This window comes from Apodemus sylvaticus, chromosome 20 (assembly GCF_947179515.1).
Source record: "Apodemus sylvaticus chromosome 20, mApoSyl1.1, whole genome shotgun sequence".
NCBI classification, from domain to species: domain Eukaryota; kingdom Metazoa; phylum Chordata; class Mammalia; order Rodentia; family Muridae; genus Apodemus; species Apodemus sylvaticus.
In genome coordinates, this window is record NC_067491.1 from 56,907,081 (window position 1) to 56,933,679 (window position 26,599).

Here is a 26,599-nt window from a genome sequence, read left to right on the forward strand (position 1 = left end):
TTCTAAAGTTATATTACAAATGTTTACTTATTTTGGCGACTGGAAATGCACTAGTCCAACTTCAGAAAATCGATTTACTACTTCATCATGGGGTTCCAGGGAATTAAGCTCAGAATATAATATCTGGTGAGAAGAGGCCATACTCACAAAGCCATCACAGGAAAACATGTGACCTAATATGTGATGGTCAGAACGGTAGAGATCCAGTGAAATTCAGTTTAGATGAAGAATCATGTGAACTATGTTTTAAGTAAATATTTGCCCCTGTGGTGTCTTTCATCCCTGGTATGAGGAAGTGTGTTTAATTCTGGCCTAAACAAAACAATGTAGCACTTAGGGACAAAGATTACAATTAGAATGCTTGCACTGGAAGCCAGGATAGAGAACATTTCCATAGCTGCCCTGACCTTCCCAGTGGTGCTGTGGTAGACAGGGAGGAACATGACCCATACACTGCAGAACACAAGCATGCTGAAAGCCATGGACTTGGATTCATTAAATGTGTCAGGAAGGTTCCTGGACAAGAAAGCCATGAGGTAACTACCCAAGGCCATGACTCCCAGGTAGGCCAGAGCACAGTGGAAGGCAACAGCTGAGCCCTTGTTGCAAAGAATGATGATGTGTCCCTGTTCAGAGTGAGCATCCATGTCAATAAAGGGAGGGGATGTTCCCAGCCATATGCCAGAGAGAAGTAGTGTATCAGAGTGCAAGCTGGAATGACGCACTTAAGGACCTCTGATATCTGCAACCATCTGATCTTTCTTCCTGGAGCTGTAATCTTGAAGGCCATAACTACAGTGATGGTTTTGGCCAACACAGTGGATAGAGTCACAGTGAACAGAAGTCCAAACACGTTCTGTTGCAGGATACATGTGGCTGTGTGTGGAAGACCAAGGAAGAGCAATGGACAGAGGAAACAGAGTGTCAGAATGATGAGCAGGATGTAACTGAGAGATCTGTTATTGGCCTTGACTACTGGATTGTCTCTGTGGTTTACAAAGACCCCAATAACAAGAGCTGTGAGAGTAGAAAATCCAAGGGACACGAGTGTGAGTCCCTTCCCCAAGGGATCATCATAGGCCAGAAAGGCGACAGTTTTCTCCAGGCAGTGTGTCTTCTCTGCATTTGTATAATGAGTTTCTGGACAGTGCACACACTGATCCATACCTGGTGGAAATGAAGTTGATCATGAATGCATGGTCAAGTTTCCTAATACATTTTATGCTTCAAACTCATTGGATTGTTATTACATCCATGTTCCCTTGTCACTTTTGGTATAGAGATATGAGTATTCTAAAGTGAATAATCACACAAGTTAAGGTTTATACTTCTTTCCAAAAACCCCATGAAGAGTATCCATTTCTAGAGAAAAGGGTATTTTTCACATTATACATTATAAATATATCACTGAGGAAACCATGCAGGAACTGAAGGTAGAATAAGGAGGTACGAACTAAAGGTGACTCCACTGGGGTGTGGTGCTGCCTGCCCTGCCTCTACTACTTTCCCTGACCTGCTTTGTTATGTAGCTTGTGATCACCTCCTCAGAGCTGCACCAACCCAGTGAGGCAGCGCAGCCCACACCAACCACTAAACATGAGGATGTACAAAAATCTTTGCTACAGTCCAGCCCTTCAAAGGATTTTCAATTGTGGTTTTTCTTTTATTACATAAATCTTGAATGTGTCAAATTGACAATGAAAACACCCATACAATCTCATACCTAGAGCCTATTTATTTTAGTTGTATATTGAAGTATTCTTATTTTTTGCTTTTTACCTCTCTTTTATTTATATTTTGTAATACAGTTGAAGCACATATTTTCAAACTAGAAAATACCAAATTACATTGCAATAACTAATTCAATTTTTATGCCAGTTCTCAAAAAATATTTCTAAATTTCCAATAGAAGATGCGAATTCAATTTTGAAATAGACATTTTTCATTGAATTTCTTATGTAAAATGATTTTTTATTCTGGGATATATGACAATAATTCATTTTTTATTCTATATAATTTATTTACATTTCAAAGGATTTCCCCTTTTCTAGCCCTCCACTCACTGAAAGTCCTGTAAGCCCCCTTCTCTTCCCCTGTCCTCCCACCCACCCCTTCCCACTTCCCCGTTCTGTTTTTGCCGAATACTGTTTCACTGAGTCTTTCCAGAACCAGGGGCCACTCCTCCTTTCTTCTTGTACCAGATTTGATGTGTGGATTATGTTTTGGGTATTCCAGTTTTCCAGGTCAATAACCACTTATTAGTGACTGCATACCATGATTTACCTCTCTTTTATTTATATTTTGTAATACAGTTGAAGCATATATTTTCAAACTAGAAAATACCAAATTACATGACAATAACTAATTCAATTTTTATGCCAGTTCTCAAAAATATTTCTAAATTTCCAATAGAAGATGCGAATTCAATTTTGAAATAGACATTTTTCATTGAATTTCTTATGTAAAATGATTTTTTAGTCTGGGATGTATGACACAAATTCATTTTTACTTATAAATTTCTTTCAGTTTAAAAATGTTTTCTTCTAATGTGATCTTGGTTGTTGGAAACTACTAAATATGTCTTCAAAGCATTCCTTATCTTTCCCCAGCCCCTTTCATTTTTGATGGAAGGAAGTTCTCACAGGTATTATAGTGAATATATGGATGTTTGAGAAAAGTTAGTAGGCCTTTTCTCTTTTAACTACTACTGGGTTCTGTGATGAAATTAAGGGTAGAGTGGGGGATGTAAGTTCCTTTTCATATTGAGATAATTTCGTGGCTATTAGTTTACTGTTTTGAAAAACTTTTTGAAAGATTTTCAGGAAAACAACTACTTAATAGTTAAATTTATGTTTTCTTTGTTCCTCCAGAATAGATTTTAAGAACTAAATCTTTGTAAATAAAACTCAGAGGAGAAAAATAAATGCTCCTAATATTATTTAATCACATATTTCTTGTCACAAATAACTTTCCGTATTTTTGTAAAGGCTTCATTTCAAAAACTATTATAGTTTCACTTTTCCTTAAAAGATACACAAAGACTACATTTACTTCTTTTTACACTCAGTTCTGCATTTGTGTATCTTTCTTATGCTTTCTTAAACTCTCCTGTCAAATAGTTAACATTTTCTCAATGTGACTATTCATGCTAATGTAACACTTTTACATAAATCTGTTCTGCTCTGTTGTTAGATTATTTTTGTTGCTGTATTATGCTAGCTTTTAATATTGTATCTTATAAACAATATTCATTAATTTATGGCAACTGATCTATAAGAAAAAAATTATTTTGTATAAGGCTTATGGTTTGTCTTGAAATATATGTTTATTATATTTCCCTGTATTCAAATTCCTTTGATCAGGAATTTCTTTAACTTTTGAGTGTTCAACATATATGTAGCTGTATTTTTAATCAATACAATCTGATACTGTGATGTAGGTCTAAACCTTTATTCTATTCTATCCCTCCAAATGTACATATCTCTAAAGTGTCCGAACTTCAGTCTGTAATAAAGGAAGCATTTTGGGGAGACAGTTGAAGTGGTCCTTCTACAACCACATTAAATTCGTAAGTGGAATTTATATGTCTTCAATCTGCATACAGGAACTATAACCGAATTAACAGGCAATTAGGTAGTCTATATGTAGCAGAGAAATACCTTATATAAAATATTTTACAGTCAAATAATAGAAATTAATAGATGAAGAAATATAATTATCCAGAAATCTGCACCAGATTTCTATTCTCCCACTTCCTCTCTGCCCAGCTTCATCAAGCCTGTTGATCCAGAACCAACACATTTAGATTTCTTTCCTTCTCTAATCGTCCCTGCCCAAAGAACTTTGTCAGGCATTGCTCTGAGGAGATCGTCCCTGCCAGATATAAAATTTTCTGCCAAGTCTCTTGCCATCTTTTTAAGACCTGCTATTCCAGAACCATATAGCCCAAAAATATACACCAGGGGCCTGTCACACCAAGATCACGGTGGTTAGCCATCATCCCAATATATATCATAACAGGAACATGCAGTGACTAAAACATCTAGATGGCTGTAGGAGTTCTCTAGTGGAGTTTTTTTAGGTCACTTAGGTAGACTATCATGTCATCTGCAAATAATGATAGTTTAACTTCTTCCTTTCCAATTTGTATCGCTTTGACCTCCTTATGTTGTCGAATTGTTTATTGTTTTATTTATTGTTTTATTATTAAAAAAAAAAACATCTAGATAGTTAAAGGCATGAAACGAACTCAAACAACAAAATTCAAAAATATTATGACACCAATAGGGCAAACTTACTCTACAACAGCAAGCCCTGCAAATCTTAACACAACTGAACCACGGTGCCCTTAAATCCAGTCTTATGAAGATGATAGAGGCCGTTAAAGATGAAAGAATAAAATGCTTAAAAAAGAAAAGGAAAACACAATCAGACAAATATAGGACTTTACAGAGGAAACAAATAAATCTCTTAAAGTAATAGCAGAAACTACAGTTAAGCAGGGGAGTAAGTAAAGCTGTTCAGGAAATGAAAGTGGAAATAGAAGCCAGAATGAAAATCCAAACTGAGGGTAAACAGCAGATGGAAACCCTAAAGAAGCTTACAGAACAACAAATGCAAGTATCACCAATAAGATAAAAGGATGTAGGAGAGAATCTCAGGCATACAAAAATAGAAACTGGCACATCAGTAAAAGAAAATGTTAACGCTAAAATATCCCAGAAACAAAACAGCCAAGAAATCTGGAATACAAAGAAAACAAGTAACCTTAGAATGATCAGAATAGTAGAAGGTAAAGAGTCCTAGATCCCAGGGTGAGAAAGTATTTTCAACAAAATTATATTAGAAAAAATCACAATGTAAAGAGAGAAATACCTATAAACATAAAAGATGCTTGTGAAACACAAAATAGAGTGGGCCAGAAAAGTCCTCTCTCAACAAAATAATGAAAATGCAGAATGTAGAGAACTAAGAAAGACTAAGCACTGAGGGAAAAGACCAGGTATCATTCCATGGCAGACCTGTTAGAATTGTGCCTTTTCAATAGATTCTCTAAAAACTGAAGGGCCTGGACAGATATCTTAAAACCTATGAAACAATCACACATGCCAACCTAGAGTCCTATAGCCAGCAAAACTGTCAATCACAATAGATGGAGTAAACAACCATAATTCAAGACAAGTCTGGATTTAAACAATATCTATCCAAAACTCCATTCCTACAACAAAATGCTAGAAGGAAAACTCCAACAGAAAGATGATAGTTAATTTGAAGGAAACACAAGAAATAGGTAATTCCATACAAGGAAAATCAATTTAAACATATACAAACCCATATACACACAACACCAACATCAAATAATAGGTATAAACAAACACTGACCATTAATATTTCTCACCATCTATGGATTCAATTTCTCAATAAATGACACAGACTAACAGAACAAGTACAAAAACAGGAACTATCTGTACTGGCTGGTTTTGTGTGTCAACCTGAAACAGGTTGGACTTACCACAGAGACAGGTTCTTCATTTGAGAAAATGGCTCCATGAGATCCAGCTGTGGGGCATTTTCTCAATTAGTGATTACAGGGAAGGGCCCCTTGTCAGTGTTGCCATCCGTGGGCTGGTAGTCTTGCTTTCCATAAGAAAGCAGGCCGAGAAAGCCAGGGATGCTAGCCCAAAAGTAACATCCCTCCATGGCCTCTGCATCAGCTCCCGCTACCTGACCTGCTTGAGTTCCAGTCCTAACTTCCTTTAGTGATGAACAGCAGTGTGGATGTGTAAGCTGAATAAACCCTTTCCTCCCCAACTTCCTTCGTGGTCATGATGTTTGTGCAGGAATAGAAACCCTGACTAAGATGCTTTCATTTTGCTGTATAAAACAAACATCTCAGCAATACCAATAGACATTACCTTAGAGTAAGTTCTGAAAAAAATTTCCAGGACAAAAAGCCCTAGAAGTAAGCTGAAATAATCATTCTTATACTTATTAAAATAACTTCCAACTAAAATTAATAAAAGGAGATGGGAATGGATAATTCATACTCAGCAAAGGAAAAATCTACTAAGATGATATTTCAATTCTCAACATGCATGCCTCCAGTTCAAAGGCATGAATATTTGTAAATGAAACATTGATAAAGCTTGAACCACATGTCAAACTCTGAACATTACTAGTGCTTAATTTCAACACCCTGTTTTCACCAATTGACATGTTATTTAGTCAGAAACTAAACAGAGAAATAACAAAACTAACAGACATTATGAATCAAATGAACTTAAAAGGCATCTAGAGAATATTTCACACAAACACAAAAGAATATACAGTCTTCTCAGCACCTAATGGATTCGTCCCCCCAATATTTACCAGATAATCAGTCACAAAGCATCCTTCATGGATACAAGAAAATTGAAACATCATCTTTTCTGTTATGAGAGAACCTTGGAGGAAATTTGGACTTCAACAACAGAAATACCATGAAACTTAAACACTCATGAAAACTGAAGAACTCATTACTCAGTGATCTCTGGATTAGGGGAGAAATAAAGAAATTTTTAGATTTCAATAAAAACAAAGCACAGCAAACCCAAATTTTTGGGAAACAGTAAAAATAGTGCTAAGAGGAAGGATCATTGCACTGAGTGTCTTTATAAAGAATTTAATTTTAAAATTCTCAAAAGAGTAATTTAAACATAAATGTGAGAGCTCTAGAAAAAGGAAACACCAGGAAAAGGAGGCAAGAAGAGGAAATAATCAAATCAGGGCTGAAAACAATCAGTTAGAGCAAAAGGAATACAATTAATCAATGAAGACACGAACTAGTTCATCGAGAAAATCAATAAGATAGACAAAACCTCACCATATTAACTACATAGCAATCGTATCAAAATAAATAAAACCCACACTTGAGAATTCTTTGTTTAGCTCTGTACCCCACTGTTAATAGGCTTCTTTTGTTCTCTGGAATCTAACTTCTTAAATTCTTTGTGTATATTGGATATTAGCCCTCTTCCGGATATCCGGTTGGTAAAGATCTTTTCTCAATTTGTTGGTTGCCATTGTGTTTGTTCTATTGACAGTGTCCTTTGTCTTACAGAAACTTTGTAGTTTTGTGAGGTCCCATTTGTCAATTCTTTATCTTAGAGCATAAGTCATTGGTGCTCTGTTCAGGAAATTTTCCCCTGTGTCCATGTGCTCGAGGCTCTTCCCCACTTACTCTTCTATTAGTTTTAGTGGATCTGGTTTTATGTGGAGGTTCTTGATCCAATTGAACTTGAGCTTTGCACAAGGAGATAATAATGGATCAATTTGCATTCTTCTGCATGCTGACCACAAGTTAAAGCATAACCATTTGGTGAAACGGCTATCTTTTTCTCACTAGATGGTTTTAGCTACTTTGTCAAACATCAAGTGACCATAGGTGTGTTGTTTCATTTCTGGGTCTTCAATTCCATTGCATTGGTCTACCAGCCTGTCACTGTACCAGTTTACCATTTACTTTTTAAACACTATTGCTCTGTAGTACAGTTTGAGGTCCAGGATGCTGGATTCCCACAGAAGTTCTTTTATTTTTGAGAATCGTTTTTACTATCCTCGGTTTTTTGTTATGCCAGATGAATTTGAGAATTGCTCTTTCTAACTCTGAAAAATTGAGTTGGAATTTGGATGTGGACGGCATTTAATCTGTATATTGCTTTTGGCAAGATGGTCATTTTTACTATATTAATCCTGCCAATCCACAAGCATGGGAGATCTTTCCATCTTCTGAGGTCTTCTTCAATTTCTTTCTTCAGTGACTTGAAGAGCTTGTCATACAGATCTTTGACTTGTTTGGTTAGAGTCACACCAAGATACTTTATATTGTTGGTGATTACTGTGAAGGATGTTATTTTTGTAATGTCTTTCTCTTACTGAGAAACACCTAAAGAAATGTTCAACATCCTTAGTCATCAGGGAAATGCAAATCAAAACAACCCTGAATTTCTGCCTCACCCCAGTCAGAATGGCTAAGATCAAAAACTCAAGTGACAGCAGGTGCTGGCAAGGATGTGGAGAAAGAGGAACACCCCTCCCCTCCACTGCTGGTGGGACTGCAAGCTGGTACAACCACTCTGAAGTCAGTTTGGTGTTTCCTCAGAAATTTGGACATAGTATTACTTGATGACCCAGCTCTACCACTGCTGGGCATATACCCAGATAATTCTCCAACATGTAATAAGGACACATGCTACACTATGTTCATAGCAGCCAGAAGCTGGGAAGAACCTACATGTTCCTCAACACTGGGATGGATACAGAAAATGTGGTACATTTACACAATAGAATACACTATTCACCTATTAAAAACAATGAATTTATTAATTTTGAAATTCTTAGGGAAATGAATGGAAGCAGAAGATATCATCCCAAGTGAGATAACCCAATCACAAAAGAACACACATGGTATGTGCTCACTGATAAGTGGATATTAGCCTAGAAGCTCAGAATACCTAAGATACAATTCCCAGACCAAACAAAGCTCAAGAAGAAGGAACACCAAAGTATGAATACTTTGGTCCTTCTTAGAAGGGGTCACAAAATGCCCATGGGAGGAGATAAAGAGACCAAGTGTGAGCAGAGGCTGAATGAAAGACCATCCAGAGAGAGATGCCCCACAGAGAGATCAATCCCATATATAGTCACCAAACCCAATCACTATTGTGGATGCCAACAAGCACTTGCTGACAGTAGCCCGAAATAGCTGTCTCTTGAGAGGCTCTGCCAGTAGCAGACAAGTGCAGAGGTGGATGATCTCAGAAAACCACTGAATTGATCATAAGTTCCCCAATGGAGGACCTAGAGAAAGGTCCCAAGGAGCTGAAGGAACTTGTAGTCCCATAGAAGCAACAACAATATGAACCAACCAGAACACCCCCAGAGCTCCCAGGGACTAAACCACCAACCAAAGAGTACACATGGAGGAACCCATGGTTCCCGCTTCGTATGTAGCAGAGGATGGCCTTGTTGGACATCAAAGGGAGGAGAGTCCCTTGGTCCTGAGAAGATTCGATGCCTCAGTATAGGGGAATGCCAGGACAAGGAAGCATGAGTGTGTAGGTGGGTGAGCTGGGGGAGGGGCGATGGAATAGGGCGTTTTCAGAGGGGAAATGAGGAAAGGGGATAACATTTGAAATGTAAGTAAAGAAAACATCTAATCAAACATAAATATATATATATAAATAAATAAAATCAGAAATGAAACGGGAGGCAAAAAAACAGACAAGAAAAAAAAGTGTTAGCTTACTTCAAAGCTTATACTCCACAAAACTGGAAAAGCTTAATGAACTGGCTGAATTTCTAAACAAATTCCACACTTACTAAAGTTAAATCAAGATCAGGTATCCTATATAAATATCTCTAAAACCCTAAAAAAAAAAAAAAAAAAAAGAAAAGCGGTCATGAAATGTCTCTTGATTAAAAATACCCTAGAAAATTGGAATACCCAAAACATAATCCACACATCAAATGATGTGCAAGAAGAATGTAGAAGTGGCCCCTAGTTCTGGAAAGACTCCTTGTAGCAGTATAGGGCAAAACCAGAACAGGGAAGTGGGAAGGGGTGAATGTGAGAACAGGGGGAGGGAAGAGAGCTTATGGGACTTTTGTGTAGTGGGGGAACAGAAAAGGGGAAATCATTTGAAATGTAAATAAAAAATATATCAAATAAAAACAAATACCGAGGGCCCGGTGGTTTAATTTCAGAATTCTCCCAGACTTTTAAAGGTGAGCTAAAACCAATGCTTCACGGATTACTCCACCAAATAGAAGCAGGAGCACTGCCAAACTCATTTTATGAGTCCACGGTCAAACTAATACAAAAATTTCACAGACTCAACAAACAAAGATAATTTCGGACCTATTTTACTTATGCATATTGATGCAGAAATACTAAAAAAAAAATCTATAAAAATCAAAACTCACAAACCAATTCCAAGAACACATCAAAAATGTCATAAACCATAACTCAGTAGGATTCATCCCTGAGATCCAAAGATGGTTCAAATACATGAAAATCCTTCTGCCTGATTCACCATATAAAAAAACTGAAGAAAAAAACATATTGATCATCTCATAAAATGCTGAAAGAAACATTATGAAAATGTGATACCAATTCATTCACAAAAAGGAACCTCCTAGCTTGACAGAGCACTGGAAATCCCAAAAAGCAGCAGAAAGAGTCAGATGCAGGTATTTGTACCCAACCAATAGACAGAAGCAGCTGACCCCTGTTGTTGAACTAGTGAAGGTTGAAAGAAGCTGAGGAGAAGAGCGATCCTGTAGGAGCACCAGCAGTCTCAATTAATCTGGACTTATGTGATCCTTCGATCACTGGACCACCAAACAGGCAGCATATACCAGCTCCCAGCACACATACAGTAGAGGAATGATGGGTCAGTGTTATGAGATGATGCACCTAACCATCAAGAGACTGGAGACCTCAGGGAGTTTAGATGTCAGGCAGGGTGGAGTTCTGGACCTCCATGTGGAGACAGAGGGTGTGAAAGAAGTATGAGATGTTGAACAGTTGGTGAGTAGATGGGGGTGAATAAAATATGGAGTGTAAAAAATTAATTAAAAGAAAGAAAATGTGACATCAATTCATTTTTAAAGTATTTGAAAAACCAGGGATATATGTCAAAGATCTAAATTTTACACAAACAACATACAGAAAGCCAGTAGCTAATATCAAATTAAATGGACAGAAACTTAGCTAATTCCACTAAGATCATGGACAAGACAATGTTGCCCCTCTCACTAATCTATTCAATACAGAGGTTGAAGTTGTAGCTGGAACAGTCAGAGAACTAAAACAGATCAAGTGGCTACAAATTGGAAAGAAAGAAGTCAAAGTATTGCTTTTGACAGATGATATGATAATAAACATAAATAATTCCAAAAATTTCTACCAGAGAACACGTACAACTGATGAACACTCGGGGAGTAAGGGACCAGAAAAGGGGAAATCATTTGAAATGTAAATAAAAATTATATCAAATAAAATTTAAAAATTAATAAAAAAGAAAACAGAAATAATAATTAAAGAAATATTAAAAATCAGAAAAAAGTGGCTGAATACAAAATTAACATTAAAAATGCCATATTCCTTCTTTACACAAATGATAAATGAGCTGAGAAAGAAATTAGGGAAACAGATTACTTTACAATATTTATAAATAATATAAATATCTTCATGTAATTTTAGCCATGCAACTGAAAACCTATAAGAAATTATCTTGAAATCACCGATGAAAACATTGAGAAAGATATCAGAATGTTGAAAAATCTCTCATGCCCTTGAAATCAAAATAAACATTATGTAAATGATTACCAAACCAAAAGTAATCTACGTATTCAATCCAATTCCCATCAAAATTACAATTCTTTACAGACCTTGAAATAGTAATCTTAACTTTATATGGAAAAACAAAATCCCAGCATCACTAAGGGAATCCTGAACTATAATAGAACTTTTGGAGGTTCTATTATAACCCCATCCTTGACCTTAAGTAATAGTAATAAAATCTGCATGATACTACTCTAGGAACAAACAGATTGATCAATGGAATCAATCCTCAAAGCCACATGCCTACAGACACTTAAATTTCTGACAAAAACCCAAAATCATAAAACGGGGAAAAAAGAAAGCATCTAAATAATAGTGGTGAGCTACTGGGATGTCTGATGTAGAGAAATGAAAATAGATGTATATCTATCACCCTGAACCAAACTTCAAATGAAGTGGATCAAAGACGTTAGCATAAAGACTCCAGAGAACCAGGTAATGCTATTAAAAATGGAATACAGAGCTATTAAAAGACTTTCCAAATAAGGAATCTCAAGTGGCTTAGAAGCTCCTAGTGAATTGTTCAACATTCTTAGTCATCAGAGAAATGTAAATCAAAATGACCTTCAGATTCCACCACACACCCTTTAGAATAACTAAAATCAAACTCTCAGGTGACAGCAAATGCTGGTAAGGATGTGGAGAAAGAGGCAAACTCTTCTATTGCTGGTGGGAATGGAAGCTGGTACAACCACTCTTGAAATCAGTCTGATAGTTTCTCAGAAAATTGTAAATAGTACTACCTGCGGATCCAGTTACACCCCTCCTGGGCATATATCCAAAAGATGCTCCAATATGATCATATCAGCCTTTTTTATAATAGCCAGAACTTGAAACAACCCAGATGCCCATCAATGAAAGAATGAATACGATAGTTATCATCAAATACACAACGGAGTGCTATTTAGCTATTAGAAATGAGAACTTTGAGTTTTGCATTCAAATGGATGGAAGTAGAAAATACCATCCTTACTGAGGATGTTGAGCAGCAAAAGAACACGAAACATATGTACTACTCTCTCATAGTGATGTGGTTATTAGGTAAAAGGCTTGTAATACCCACCATACAATGGACAAACTATGAAGATCAAGCTGAAAGAAGATCAAATTGTGGATCCTTCAGTCCTACTTAGAAGACAGAAGAAAATAATAATGGGAGCTAGAGGGAGAAAATTGGAGGACAGGGCAGATGATGAGGGGAAAAGAGGGGCAGGATACAATTCACAGACTAAATGAAGCTCAAGAAGAAGGAAGAACAAAGTATGGATACTCTGGTCCTTCTTAGAAGGGGGAACTAAATACCCACAGGAGAAGATACAGAGACAAAGTGTGGATCACAGACTGAGGGAGAGACAATCCAGAGACTGCCCCACCTAGGGATTCATCTCATATACAGTTACAAAACCTGGACACTATTGTGGATGCCAACAAGTGCTTGCTGATAGGAGCCAGATACAGCTGTCACCTGGGAGGCTCTGCCAGTGATTGACAAATATAGAGGTGGATGCTCTCAGCCAACCATTGAACTGAGCACAATGGACGAGCTAGAGAAGAGACCCAAGGAGTTGAAGGGGTTGCAGCGCCATAGGAAGAACAACAATATGAACCACCCAGCTCCCCCAGAGCTCCCAGGAACTAAACCATCAACTATAGAGTACACGGGGATGGAACCATAGCTCCAGATACATATGAAGCAGAGGATGACCTTGTTGGACACCAAAGGGAGGAGAGGCCCTTGGTCCTGAGAAAGCTAGATGCCCCAGTATAGGGGAACCCCAAGACAGGGAAGTGAGAGTCCGTGGAATGGTGAGCAGGGGGAGGGGGGATGAGTTAGGGGATTTTCCGGGGGAAATCAGGAATGGGGACGACATTTGAAATATAAATAAAGAATATAACTAATAAAAGTGCTTGCTCAGAGGAGCCAGATAGAAGTGTCTACTGACAGAGCCTGAGAAATACAGACGGGGATGCTCACAGCCAACCACTGGACTGAGCACAAGAATCCCAATGGAGGAGTTAGACGAAGGTCTGCAGGAGCTGAAGGGGTTGCAACTCCATAGGAAGAACAGTATCAACCAACCAGAACACATGGAGAGAACCATGGGTACAGCTGCATATGCACCAGAAGATTACCTTATCTGGCATCAGTGGAAGGGGAGCCCTTTAGTCCTGTGGAGGGTGGATGACCCAGTGGTGGAGAATGCTAGGACTCTGAAGTAGGAAGGTGTTGTGTGGGTGGGGGTGGCATCATCATAGAAGCAGGAGGGATAAGATTGGGCGATTGCTGAGGGCAAAACAGGAAGGGAGATAATATTTGAAATGTAAACAAAACAAACAATAAAAAATTTTAAAGAAAGAGCATAGACTTAAAGATTTAGTTGCGAATCTGAAGTAATGTAATTGGCACATAGTTCTCTTGTCTAATTTTTTTTCATTACTTAGTTTTGTCAGTGCGCCGTAGGGAGGATGTAAAACCCTGTGAAAGACTTGTCCTTCACCTGTCTCATTGGAAATCTCATTGTCTGGGCAAGGACTGCAGTCAAAGCAACAGGTAGGCCTTCCCTCCAGGACAACTTTCCTGAATCCAGGGCTGCAGCTCTCACTGCAGACAGACCGAGGCATCTGAAAAATATTTAATACAAGATACAAAATGCTTAGCTCCTAATCAGTGCCCAAGTACATATTTTATAATAGAAGGTGAATTAATTAAAATTTATATTTAAAATTGTACAAACTTGCTGTTTTACCCAACTTGACTATTGAATGAAAAGTGAAATGAAGTTTGGCCAGCAACAGTCATCGCTTTCCTCCTCCTGAATGTGGACAGAATCTGCCCAATTTCCTCAAATCACTGCTGTCCTGATTCCCTGCCATGATGAACTTCACCCTCCAACTGTGATGTTCTGAAGAGAATCCTACTTTCCTCGCATTGGTTTTGTTGCCTCCATTTTTCCAAGATGAGACTTAAAAATAAAAGAACATCCTCTCAGTTTGTTGTGTGTCTGCCAAAGGCTTAAAAGCAAAGGCCACCTGAAAACTGACTGTGACTGCCTTTCTAGTTGTCTTAGTTGTGGTTTCTATTGTGATCAAACAGCATTCCAATAGTAAACTGAGGACAGACATGTTTCTCATCAATGGAAATAAGGACAGGAGTTAAAGCAGAAAACTGGAAAATTAATAGAAATGGAGAACGTGCAGTATTTCTGTTTACTATCCTGCTAATCATGGATTTCACACCCATGATTCTTAAACAACTAAGGACCACCTGTCACCACTCCATTTTATGTGTCATTGTGAGATTATTTTTTCACTATTTTTTTTATTCAATTTCCATATAGAATGCTGCCCCTCCTGTTCCACACCCTAACACTCCTCCCCCTGTCCTGCTCTGCTGAGAGGGTGTGGGCCCTCTGGATTTACTGCCACTCTGCCACACCATATCTCTACAGGATTAGCTTCATACTCTCCCACTCTGGCCAAGGAACGCAGCTAAGTTGTGGAGTGAGTCCCACAGATAGCTTAAGGACAGCCCCCACTTCAGCTTTTTGGAACAAACATGGAGTTTGAGCTGCACATCTACTTCATATTTTGAGGGTGTTGATACTATGTCTATCTCATGTATGGCCTTTGATTGGTGGTTTATTTTGTCAGAGACCCCAAGGGTTGAGGTTACTAGACTCTTGGTCTTCCTGTGCACTTCCTAAACTATTCTGGGCCTCAGTCCTTCCATAAGAGACCCTTAGCTCTGTCCAGTGTTAGGCTGTGGATCTCTTCATCTGTGTCTGTCTACTGTTGGGTGAAGCATCTTGGAGGACACTTGTGCTAGGTCTTTTTCTGCAAGCATAACAAAATATCATTAACTATTTCAGGGACTGAGTATTGCCCCAGGATGGATCTCAAATTGGGCCAATTATTGGTTGGCCATTCTATCAATCTCTCTTCCATCCTTGCATTTCTTTTAAATAGGACAGATTTGGGGTCAAAATTTTTGTGTCTGTGTTGCTGTCCTTATCCCCCCAAGGCAGGACAAGCATGGTTATAGGAGTTGTTTGTCCTCTTCATGTTACACATCTCCACACATCTGCTATTTTTCTCAGCTATGGTCACCTGAATTTTCTACTGGTACCCTTCCTAAAGCCATGACTCTGACACTTCCTTGTGATTCCCCCAAATCCTCCACTGATGGCAGCTACAGATTGCCTTTCATTCTTCTAACTCTCCCAACACCTGATACTGAGACCACCATTCCCTACCACCTTCCCTCTCACACGCAGGTCTTTCCTCCATCTACCAATCATGAATATTTAAAAACCACTTCTAAGTGAGATTCAAGTATGCTCGCTTCAGTATCTTGCTTTGTTTAGCTTTGTTGGGTCTGTGGATTGAATCAGGGCTATCATGTACTTTATGACTAATGTCCTCTCAAGAGGGAGCAAATACAGTGCATGACTTTTGGGTCTGGGTTACCTCATTGAGGAGGATTTTTTCTAGTTCCATCCGTTTTCCTTGAAAATTTATAATGGCCGAGTGTTTTAGTAGCTGAAGAGTAGACCACTATGTGAATGAACCACATTTTCTGAATCTATTTTTCCATTGAGGCTTATCTGGGTTGTTTTCAGTTTCTGGCTATTATGGATAAGGATGCTATAAAGATAGGAGAGCAAGTGTCTTTCTGATATGGTAGAGCAGTTTTGGGTATATGCCTAGAAGCAGTATATATACACTTCTTCACGTAGTACTATTTCAAGTTTTCTGAGAAAATGACAGATTGTTTTCCTGTGTGATTGTACAAGATTGCAATCCCTCCAGAAATGGTGGAGTGCTGCCCTTTCTCTATATCTTTACTACCATATGCTATCTCTTGAGCATTTCTTTTTATCTTAGCTATTTTGATTGGTGTAAGATGATTTCTCAGGGTCATTTTCACTTGCATTTCCCTGATGACTATGGTTGTTGAACATTTCTTTAACTGCTTCTAAGACATTCAAGGCTCCTCTTTTGGGAATTCTCTATTTAGTTCTTTACCACATTTTAAAAATTTTGTTATTAGCTTTTCAAATTAAGGAATCTAATTTCTTGAATTACTTATTATTTAGAATATCAGACTTCTACTGAATGTAATGTTAATGAAGATCTTTTCAGTCTATCAGCTGCCACTTTCGTCCTATTGATAATGTCCTTTGCCTTATGGAAGTATTTCAGGTTCAGTTATCAATGGTTTCATGATCCATCCAGGAAATTGTCTTCTCTGCCAATGGGTTCAAAGCTATTTCCCACATTCTCTTCTATTAGACTCTGTGTATCTTGGTATTATGTTAAGGTTTTTGATGCACTTGGTCTTGGGTGTCTTCAGAGTGATAAATATTGCTCTATTTGCATTCTTCTACAAGCATATATTCAGTAGGACAGACATCATTTGTTGAAGATGCTTTCTTTTTTTCCATTGTAAGGTTCAGCTTCTGTCAAAAATCAAGTGTCCGTAAATGTACTACAGGGAACTGATTTCATTCCACTGATCAACTATTTTCATTTTATAGGAAATCATAAAGGTTTTATACCATTGCTCAGTATTACATTTTGAGGGCAAGGATGGTGATTTCACCAGAAGTTCTTTTATTGTTCAGGTTCATTTAGCTATCCTTGGTTTTTGTTTTTCCATATGAAGTTGAGAATTGCTCGTTGAAGGTCTGTAAATAATTGTGTGAGAATTTTCATAGGAATTACACTGTATCTGTAGATTCCTTTATTAAATTTGTAAAATTTAGGTAACACTCTAAACTTCCAATTTTGACTAGGTTAATCAAATTCATCCATGAGGATGAAAGAGGTTTCCATCTTCTCACATCTTCTTCAATTTATTTCTTCAAGGACTTGAATTTGGTTTCATACACGTCGTTGATTTCCTTGGTTAGAGTTACGCAAAAATAGTTTACATTATTTGTGGTTATTATTGGTAAGGGTGTTTTTTCACTAATTTCTTTCTAATCCCATTTTTTAATGAATTAGGGAAATATCTGCCATATTAATGGTCCCTTATACTACCAAGTTTTATGATAATACTCGACAGGTTTTTCTTGATGAAAGAAGTTCAGAAATACTATCTATACTAGGATTCCTCTTCTCAGGGAAGTTCAATTTATGTTACTTTGAAAAAAAATTACATTGGACTCTAGAAGTTAATGTAAACAGCCTGATATCTCTTTTGTTACAATGATGTCAGAAAGTAGCAATTGATAACCTTTCTTTAAAGGTCAAAATGATTAGATAATTTAAAAATATTTAAAACACTTCCACAAGAATGAGCGATCAGTAAAACTCTTAATAATAATAGTTATGAGTGTATTGATGGGGTAATTATTAACAACCAAGATTTACTACATCAAGAAGCATATAAAATTTACTTAGAAACACACCTCTGTAAATCCTATGGGCCAGTTAATCATGTATTCAGATATCATCAGCTGTTTCCCCTTGGAAGCACTAGGAACAAATGTTCCTACTTTCACCAATAGTGAAAGACCTGATGGAAAGTTCCAAATGTTGTTAATATCATACTCTGGATCAGCCATCCTTTTCCAGTCCAGAACCATAGGGTCACCAACAGAGTTTTTGAATTGAATATTCTTAAGAAAAGGGTGAAACTAAAAGATATGAGAAATCTTATGATGAAGTTGAAATTATGGATTTATAATTTAATTATGAATAAGGAGTTATTTCCTGGCAATAATGTATGACGTTAACACTGTTTTAATTAATTATCTATGAGATTGAACACAACAAAAGAAAGCTTAGGAGAAAATAAATATAATTTTTGTCTTAAATGTCAGTTTGCATAGAATATGCCAGGCCAAGAAGAACCAAATGATCAAAGATAATACAGCAAACAAGTCACAACTTTTTATCCCTTTTCAAAGATTGAAACTACTTCATTTCTATCACTATTATCTAATACAATAAAATATAATTCCAAGAATCTATAAAATGCTACAAAAGACCCTATTACTTTGCCATGGTTTAAAGAAACTATCTTATTACTATTCCAAGTACTACCAAATGTTCAAGGACTATGGAGTGAACAGATCTCAACATCTTTGAAAAACTAGGTATATCCTTATATTCACTGACATTTTCACAGCCTCAATGTTTAAGATGAGGTTATTTGAGTTTGGTGGATAATCAGGAGTGGGCTGATTTAGAGTACATACTTATTCTAATGGCATACAGGAATTTTGTATATATTTTGTGTAAAATGAACTTGAAAACCTGGATTTTTTTCTTTTTTCTTTTTTCTTTTTGTTCTGGTTTATTTGCAAGAATGAGTACATGCATTTCAAACAATCAAATGTTTTATAAACTTAGCAACATAGAATACTATGGCAGTTTTCAAACTAGAAAGCATAGCCTAACATGAATTGGTAGCTATGATTTACATGTATGTTGACTTCTCTGAAACACAGAGGTACACAGTTGTCCTGTATGCTTCACTGACTTAAAGAGTGCTTATTGTTCCTATGAATAAAAAGTCACACAAAATTTCCCTAGATCCAATGACCTAATGGCCCAAAATCACCTGACACATGCCTCTCAAGACAGCTTAACCAGGGTAACTCCAGGAGACCCAGCAGCTTGGCACTTGGATTTGGATTGCAGATACAGTCACATTGACAACTATGACGACCCATCACAGCTAACTGTATGTCATGCTGTGAAACAACAAATTATTCTTATTTATCTAAAGTGGAGTATCCTCTAAACAACATTTTCATTGCCTTTACCCTCTAATCACCTTTTCTTGGCAATTCCCATTCTACTTCTAAATCTACTTTAGAATTTGGATCTACATTTCCTTTTTTATAGTTTTTGTATGCTTTTCAATGTAATTATTCAGTTCCATCCTGATTGCAGTTCCTCTTCTTAGACTAATCCATCTCACCACCCAACCCCCATCAACTTCTCTGAGATGGTGGAGTATCCCCTGGGTATTCCCAACTCTAAGATATGAAGATTCTTCAGGGATCGGCACATTAATGAAAATCTTGGTTTTTCTACTGAGAAATTAGCAAGACAAATATCTCTGCTATTTCCTTTTTTGTTTGCTTGGGTGTTTTTTGTTCTTTTTCAAGACAGGGTTTCTCTGTGTAGTCCTAGCTGTCCTGGAACTCACGCTGTAGACCAGGCTGGCCTCGAACTCAGAAATCTGCCTACTTCTGCCTCCCAAGTGCTGGGATTGCAGGCATGTGCCACCATGCCCAGCTATCTCTGCTATTTCTACAAGAAGAAGAATTAGTCTGTTGAACAGAATCTTCTACAGGCCACTTATCATATACATAGACATTGAACTATATTGATATCTAAGCACTGAAATATGCACTATGTCTTATAGGTTATTGAATAGAAAAATAATATAGCATTACTAGTTTGAGAGCTTTTAAAGCATCTGTGTCATGTTGGTGAATCTAGAATACAAAGAAAGGCAAATTACCTGCCAGGGGGATAACAGAGTCCTATCAATATTTGCCTGTGGTTGAACTTGTATTTGATTGAGATTCTTCTCATGGAGACTGTGGGCCACTGCATATACAGCATTGTACACATTGTAACTCTCTTCAGTCATGACCATTTCAAAAAGACTCCCTGGCAACAATCCCAAAGAGGCATTGGGTAGACAGTTTTTGATAATTTTACGTGCAGAATGCAATTTTGAGCAATTGAAAAAAACTATCCACAAGATATGAAGAAAAGTATCTTCTGGGTACTTAACAGGATTGGCTTCCTGCATAAATTTTGTGAAACCAACAATCTCCCCATGATGGGGTGAAAAAGTGAGAGCCCCATGGGATAAATGTAACAGTGTATATGGATGAATACTTGGGCTAATCCAGTTTTTATTCATAACCCAGATTTTATTCATTGTGTATTTTCTATAGATATCTACTATTACAGTTATTAGGAAATTAATGGGTCCATAAATTACAATCACATCTGCTGATGACTCTAGAGTACGCATCTGATAATAGGTTAGCGAATAATATGTTGATTCTCCCACAAACAATACTTTTTCCACAAAAGCTATGCAGGCATTGTTCTTTTCCATCTCCATTCTAAAATCTGATGCAAACTGAGAACCTTTGTGGTCATCTGTGATGAGCAGTCCCACCCAGGTCCAGCTGAAATGAAGCATCAAAGAGGCAATACCACAGAACAGAGCTGTGTCTTTGGGGGCTACCTGGTACAGAGATGTAAACTGATTTGTGTCAATCTTTGCAAGATCAAAAGGCCCAACAGTAAGCTGAAAGGAAATCAGTATTTTAAAAAGGAGAACAATAAATGCCATTTAAATAGTCTTAGTCTTAAAAACCCGATTTAAGTTATAAAGTTGATACTCTGCTCAATAGTTCTTAATGTCGCATCTCATCTCCTGAGTGTTTCCAGAACAATTATTGAAAAGTATTAAAGTTTTAAATTGCCTTGTGTACTGTTCACCCTCCTTACTCTACATCAAAGTAAAAAATAACAGACTGTGTCCATATTTGTCTTTGTATTTGCTCTTTAATTCCAATTAATCAAAATCTCTCCTTTTCATTTTGCAAACAGCTAATTCTGAGAAAAGAAAACTGGCTTCCCACCACTCACATCATGTGCACTCACCTGAGGAAATTTGTAAAGACCCAACAATGTCCCAATGATTTCAGATGATTTCCATGATATTCCAGTAAGTGTAGCAGCCGATTTCCACTTTTTTCTACAATTGTAATTAGGGATAAATATGCTCAAACCTGTGAGCCAATAGAATACACTCTTCAGATTGTTCTTTTCAGCATCTGCGAGATTATATATCTCAAGTCCCAGAGACGTGTTTGGTAAAACATGAGGGTTCAAGTTGATTTCATTGATGGCAAATAACATTGCCAAAACAAGTTGGTAGTTTCGTATATCCACCCTGCATAGAAGTATCACAGCATTCATATTGGGAACTCATAACTATTATACCTATAACTTTAGAGCAATAGCTTTTATATTCTGAAAGCTTGTGTTTGCTTAGAACACACAGTCCTTCAACAAATTCTTCATTTCAAATGATATACTGAAGAGCAAAACTTGTTAATTATATATCCAAGAGAGTTTGCTTTCTCTGACTTCCAGATGTGGAAATATAACATAATTTCATCGTAGAATAAAATATATTTCTTCACAAATTATCCACTCTTCTTATCTTCCAGTATGCCAAACTATGTAAAATAGTTTATTTTTCGTGAAATCACCAGATTCATGTGATATACTATTATGAAAGAGCTCACTTTGTGAATTCACTCTATCTGTGGCAAGATTTGGCTTTTGAACACACTGTTCATTTTTGGTTTACCCTGGAAAATACATGGATGCAACGTTCTCTGTGTGGGCCAGAGATTAAATACCTTTTGCAAGATGGAATGGCTAGAAAGGGAATCATATTGTGTAAACTCTCAGAGCCACTAGGTACCTCATTTGCAAGGAAAACTATGTTTTGTGGTATGTGATCACATGTCTTATGTCCTTATGTGGAAAATATGGCAAATATCCAATTCAGGAATGTAGTAGGGAGTTAGGAGATGCCTACAATCTCTGGTGGGTGCCTGGAGACCAGGGTGCCAGGGTCTCAGACATACTCAAGCTTACTAGGTTTCTGTCTTTGTCTACTATCCCAGACTCATCTCCTTAAGAAAACTAGGAGCTGGGTGGTGGTGGCACACGCCTGTAATCCCAGCACTCTGGGAGGCAGACGCAGGCAGATTTCTGAGTTCGAGGCCAGCCTGGTCTACAGGATGAATTCCAGGAGAGCCAGGGAACTCTGTCTCACAAAACAGAGAAACCCTGTCTCAAAAAAAACCAAATCCAAAAAACAAAAAGAAAAAAAAAGAAAGAAAGAAAGAAAGAAAACTAGGAAGAGGATCAAGACTGGTGGCAAGTTTCTATGTTGGGGCACATTGTGTGATGTTTTGTCACTATTATTGGATTGCTGAATTCTAATCGTTCAGGGAGTAAAGCGCTAGCTTAGTTGTCAGTTCTTGGTATTGCTATTTCTACAGACCATCTCTGGCCTGATATTTTGTGAACATTCAACCTTCCTTACTTGCCTTTTGGATGTAAGATATATCTGACTACCAATAGCTGGGAAGAAAGTGAATAGCAAAACTTCCAGGAGATATAGGGATACTTTACAGTAGAAATCAAAGGAGGGAGTCTTGTTAGCAGGACACTCAGTAGATATCATACAAACCCTAAGAGGAGACAAATGCCAGCCCAGGCTACTATCTTTCTACAAATTCAGCCCTAAAAAGGGTAACAGATGGAAAATTCCGACAGGAGGAGGGAAACTACACCCTAGAAACAGAAGAAAGTAATCTTCTTTCAAGGAACCCCAAAGAAGATACCCAAAAGAAAAGAACATAATTTCATCTCTAACAACAAAAATAACAGGAAACAACAATCACTATTTCCTAACATCTCTTAATATCAATAGACTCAATTCCCCAATAAAAAGATATAGACTAACAGACTGGATATGTGAACAGGATACAGCATTTTGCTGCATACAGGAAGCGTACCTCACAGACAAAAACAGAAACTACCTCAGGGTAAAGGTCTGGAAAACAATTTTCAAAGCAAATGGTCTCAGGAAAGAAGTTGGAGTAGCAATTCCAATATTGAATAAAATCTACTTACAACCAAAAGTTTAAAAAAAAGGATAAGGAAGGACACTTCATACTCATCAGATGAAAAATCTGCCAAGGAAAGCTCTCAATTCTGAACATCTGTGCTACAAATGCTAGGGCACCCACATTCATAATAGAAATTTTATTAAAGCTCAAAGCACACAGTGTACCTCACAATAATAGTGGGGCACTTTAATACTTCAATCTAATCAATAGTCAGATCATGGATACAGAAAATAAAGAGAGAGGCACAGTGAAACTAACAGAAGTTATGAAACAAATGGATTTAACTGATAACTACAGATGATTTAACTCTAAAGCAAAATAATAAACCTTCTTCTCACCATGGTACCTTCTCAAAAATCTACCATATAATTTGGACACAAAATAAACATCAACAGATCCAAGAATTTTGAGTTAATCCCACGTATTCTACCAGACCACCACAGAATGAGGCTGATCTTCAATAACTACAAAAACAGGAAGACCATGTACACATGGAAGTTGAACATCTATCTCCTCAATGGTAACTTGGTCAGGGAAGAAATAAAGAAGGAAATGAAAGACTCTTAGAATTCAATGAAAATGAAAGACACAACATACCCAAACTTATGGGGCACAGTGAAAGCAGTGCTAAGAGGAAATCTCATAGCTCTGAGTGCCTCCAAAAAGTAACTGAAGAGACCATACACTAGCAGTTTAACAGCACACCTGAAAGCTCTCTTACAGAAAAAAAGCAAATACACCAAAGAGGAGTAGACAGCTGGAAATAATCAAACTCGAGGAAGAAATCAACCAAGTAAAAACAAAAAGAACTATATAAAGAATCAGCAAAAGCAGTTGCTGTGTCTTTATCAACAAGATAGTGGAAATCCTTAGCCAAACTAACTAGACAACACAGAGACAGTATCCAAATTAACAATACCATAAATGAAAAGGGAGACATAGCAACAGAGATGGAGGAAATTTAAAGAAATTATCAGGTCCTAATACCGTAGGCTATACTCAACAAAACTGGAAGTCCCTTTCTCAGAGGAACCATAGCAGCCTCACTTAAGTCCTCCTTCTTCTTGAGCTTCCTGTTCTGGGTCAATTGTAAATTGTTTATTTTGAGCTTTTGGACTAGCATCCACTTATTAATGAGTGCATACCATGTGCATTCATTTGTGACTAGATTACCTCACTCAGGATGACACTTTCCAGTTCCATCCATTTGCCTAAGAATTTCATGAATTCATTGTTTTTAATAGTTGAATAGTATTCCATTGTGTATATATACCACAGTTTCTGTATCCATAACACTCACAGGAGCAATAAGGGAGGCAAAGTGTGGAGCAGAGTCTGAAGTAAAGGCCACACAGTGACTGCCCTACATGGCGATTCATCCTATAAACAGTCACCAAACCCTGATACTATGACAAGAAGCATGTACCAAAAGGAGCGTGCCATGGCTGTCTCCAGAGGGGCCCTGCCAGAGCCTTACAAATACAGAGGCAGAAGTGAGCAACCAACTATTGGACTGGGCTTGGGGTCCCCAACGGAGGATATGGACGGTGGTCCGGAGGACTGAAGGGGTATATAGCCCCATGGGAAGAACAATGACTTCGGACACCCAGACACCCCAAGACTACCAAGGACTGAACTATCAACAAAGGGGTACACATGGTTCCAGCCAAAAATGTGTCAGAGGAAGGCCTTGTTAGGCATCAGTGAGAGGAGTGGTCTTTGGTCATATAAAGGCTCAATAGAGGCCCCAACAAAGGGAAACGAACAAGGGGAATGTGCGGGGGAAAGTGGGAGTGTATCGTGTAGAGGGCCATATACATGGAGGCAGAGGGTGGGAGGAGGGGTAGGGAGTCTTTGGAGAGGGGATGTTTTGGAAGGGGGTAAATTGGGAAAGGTTTTACCATTGGCAATGTAAATGAAGAAGATACTCAATTAAAAAAAGGAAGAAAGAAAGAGATGCAGTCATTAAAACTTTGCCAACCAAAAAAATAAAATAAATAAATAAAAAGCACAGGGCCAGAAGATTTGAGGGTAGATTTCTATCAGAATTAAAGACGTCCTAATACCAATAATCTCAAGCTCTTTTACAAAATAAAAACAGAAGGAACACTACCCAATACATTTTACAAAGCCTCATTTAAGCTTTGTAAAGCCTCATTTATGCTAAACCACACAAAGACCCAACAAAGAAAGAGAACTTCAGAACAGTTGACAATTTCCATAATGAATATTGCTGAAAAAATATTCAATAGAATTCTAGCAAAATGAATCCAAGAACACATCAAAATGATTATTCACCATGATCAATTGTGCTTCATTTCAGGGTTGCAGAGATGGTTCAATACATGGAAATCCATCAACTTAATCCATTATATAAACAATGTCAAACAAACAAAAACCCACATGATCTTCTCATTGGATTCTGAAAAACTTTTGACAAAATAAAACACCCCCTCATGCTAAAAGTATAGGAGAGATCCGGAATTCAATTCCATACCTAAACATAATTAAAGAACTGTAAAGCACACCAACAGAGTTAGAGAACAGGAGCAACCGGAGAGGGATAGAGGAGCAGGAGGGCAAAAAGGAGGGGCATGAGCAGGTAATGGAAGAGACAGGGGAGAAGGCAGAAAATAAAACAGAAACAAGTACCAGTGGAGATGGGGAAATGGGGATAGCCAGAAGACAGTCCCAGACTCCAAGAAAGTGAGAGGCTCCCAGGATGCAATGGGGATAGCTTTAGTAGTAATATCCAAGAAAGAGATACAAAACCTGTACAGACAAGCTCCAGTAGATCGTCATGACCCCCAGTTGAATCATGATGCCACCCATGTAATTCAAAACTTTAAACCCAGAAATATTCCTGTCCAAAGGAAAGAGAGAGACAAAAATGGAAGAGAGACTGAAAGAAAAGCCATCTTGAGGCCACCCCAACTAGGAATTCATCCTACCTGTAGAACCAAACCCCCACAATATCGTTGATGTCAAGGGCTTGCTGGAAGGAGCCTGGTATGACTGTTCTCTGAGAGGTTATGCCAGCAACTGATCAATACTAATGGAGAAACTAACAGGCAACTAATGGACTGAACACAGAAACCCCAATAGAAGAGAAGGGGAAGAACTGTAGGAGCTGAAGGGGATTGCAACCCCATATGAAGAGCAACATCAAGTAACTGGACCATCCAGGCCTCCCAGGGACTAAACAAGCAACCAAAGATTGTACATGAAACAAGACATGATTCCAATGAAATGACCATGTGCTTTTTTTCTTTGAGTTTGTTTATGTAGTGGATTGCATTGATGGATTTCCGTATATTGAACCAACCCTGCATTCCCGGGCACTCCTGGGCATATACCCAGAGGATTCCCCACCATGTAATAAGGATACATGCTCTACTATGTTCATAGCAGCCCAATTTATAATTGCCAGATGCTGGAAAGAACCCAGGTATCCCTCAACAGAAGAGTGGATCCAAAAAATGTGATATATCTACACAATGGAGTACTATTCAGT

The 26,599-nt window shown here is 37.7% G+C and overlaps 1 pseudogene; it reads right to left on the reverse strand.

Annotated features, from left to right (window-relative positions):
- Positions 1-239: 239 nt before the first annotated feature.
- The window catches only part of LOC127671090 (vomeronasal type-2 receptor 116-like), a 33,986-nt pseudogene continuing 7,626 nt past the window's right edge, over positions 240-26,599 (reverse strand).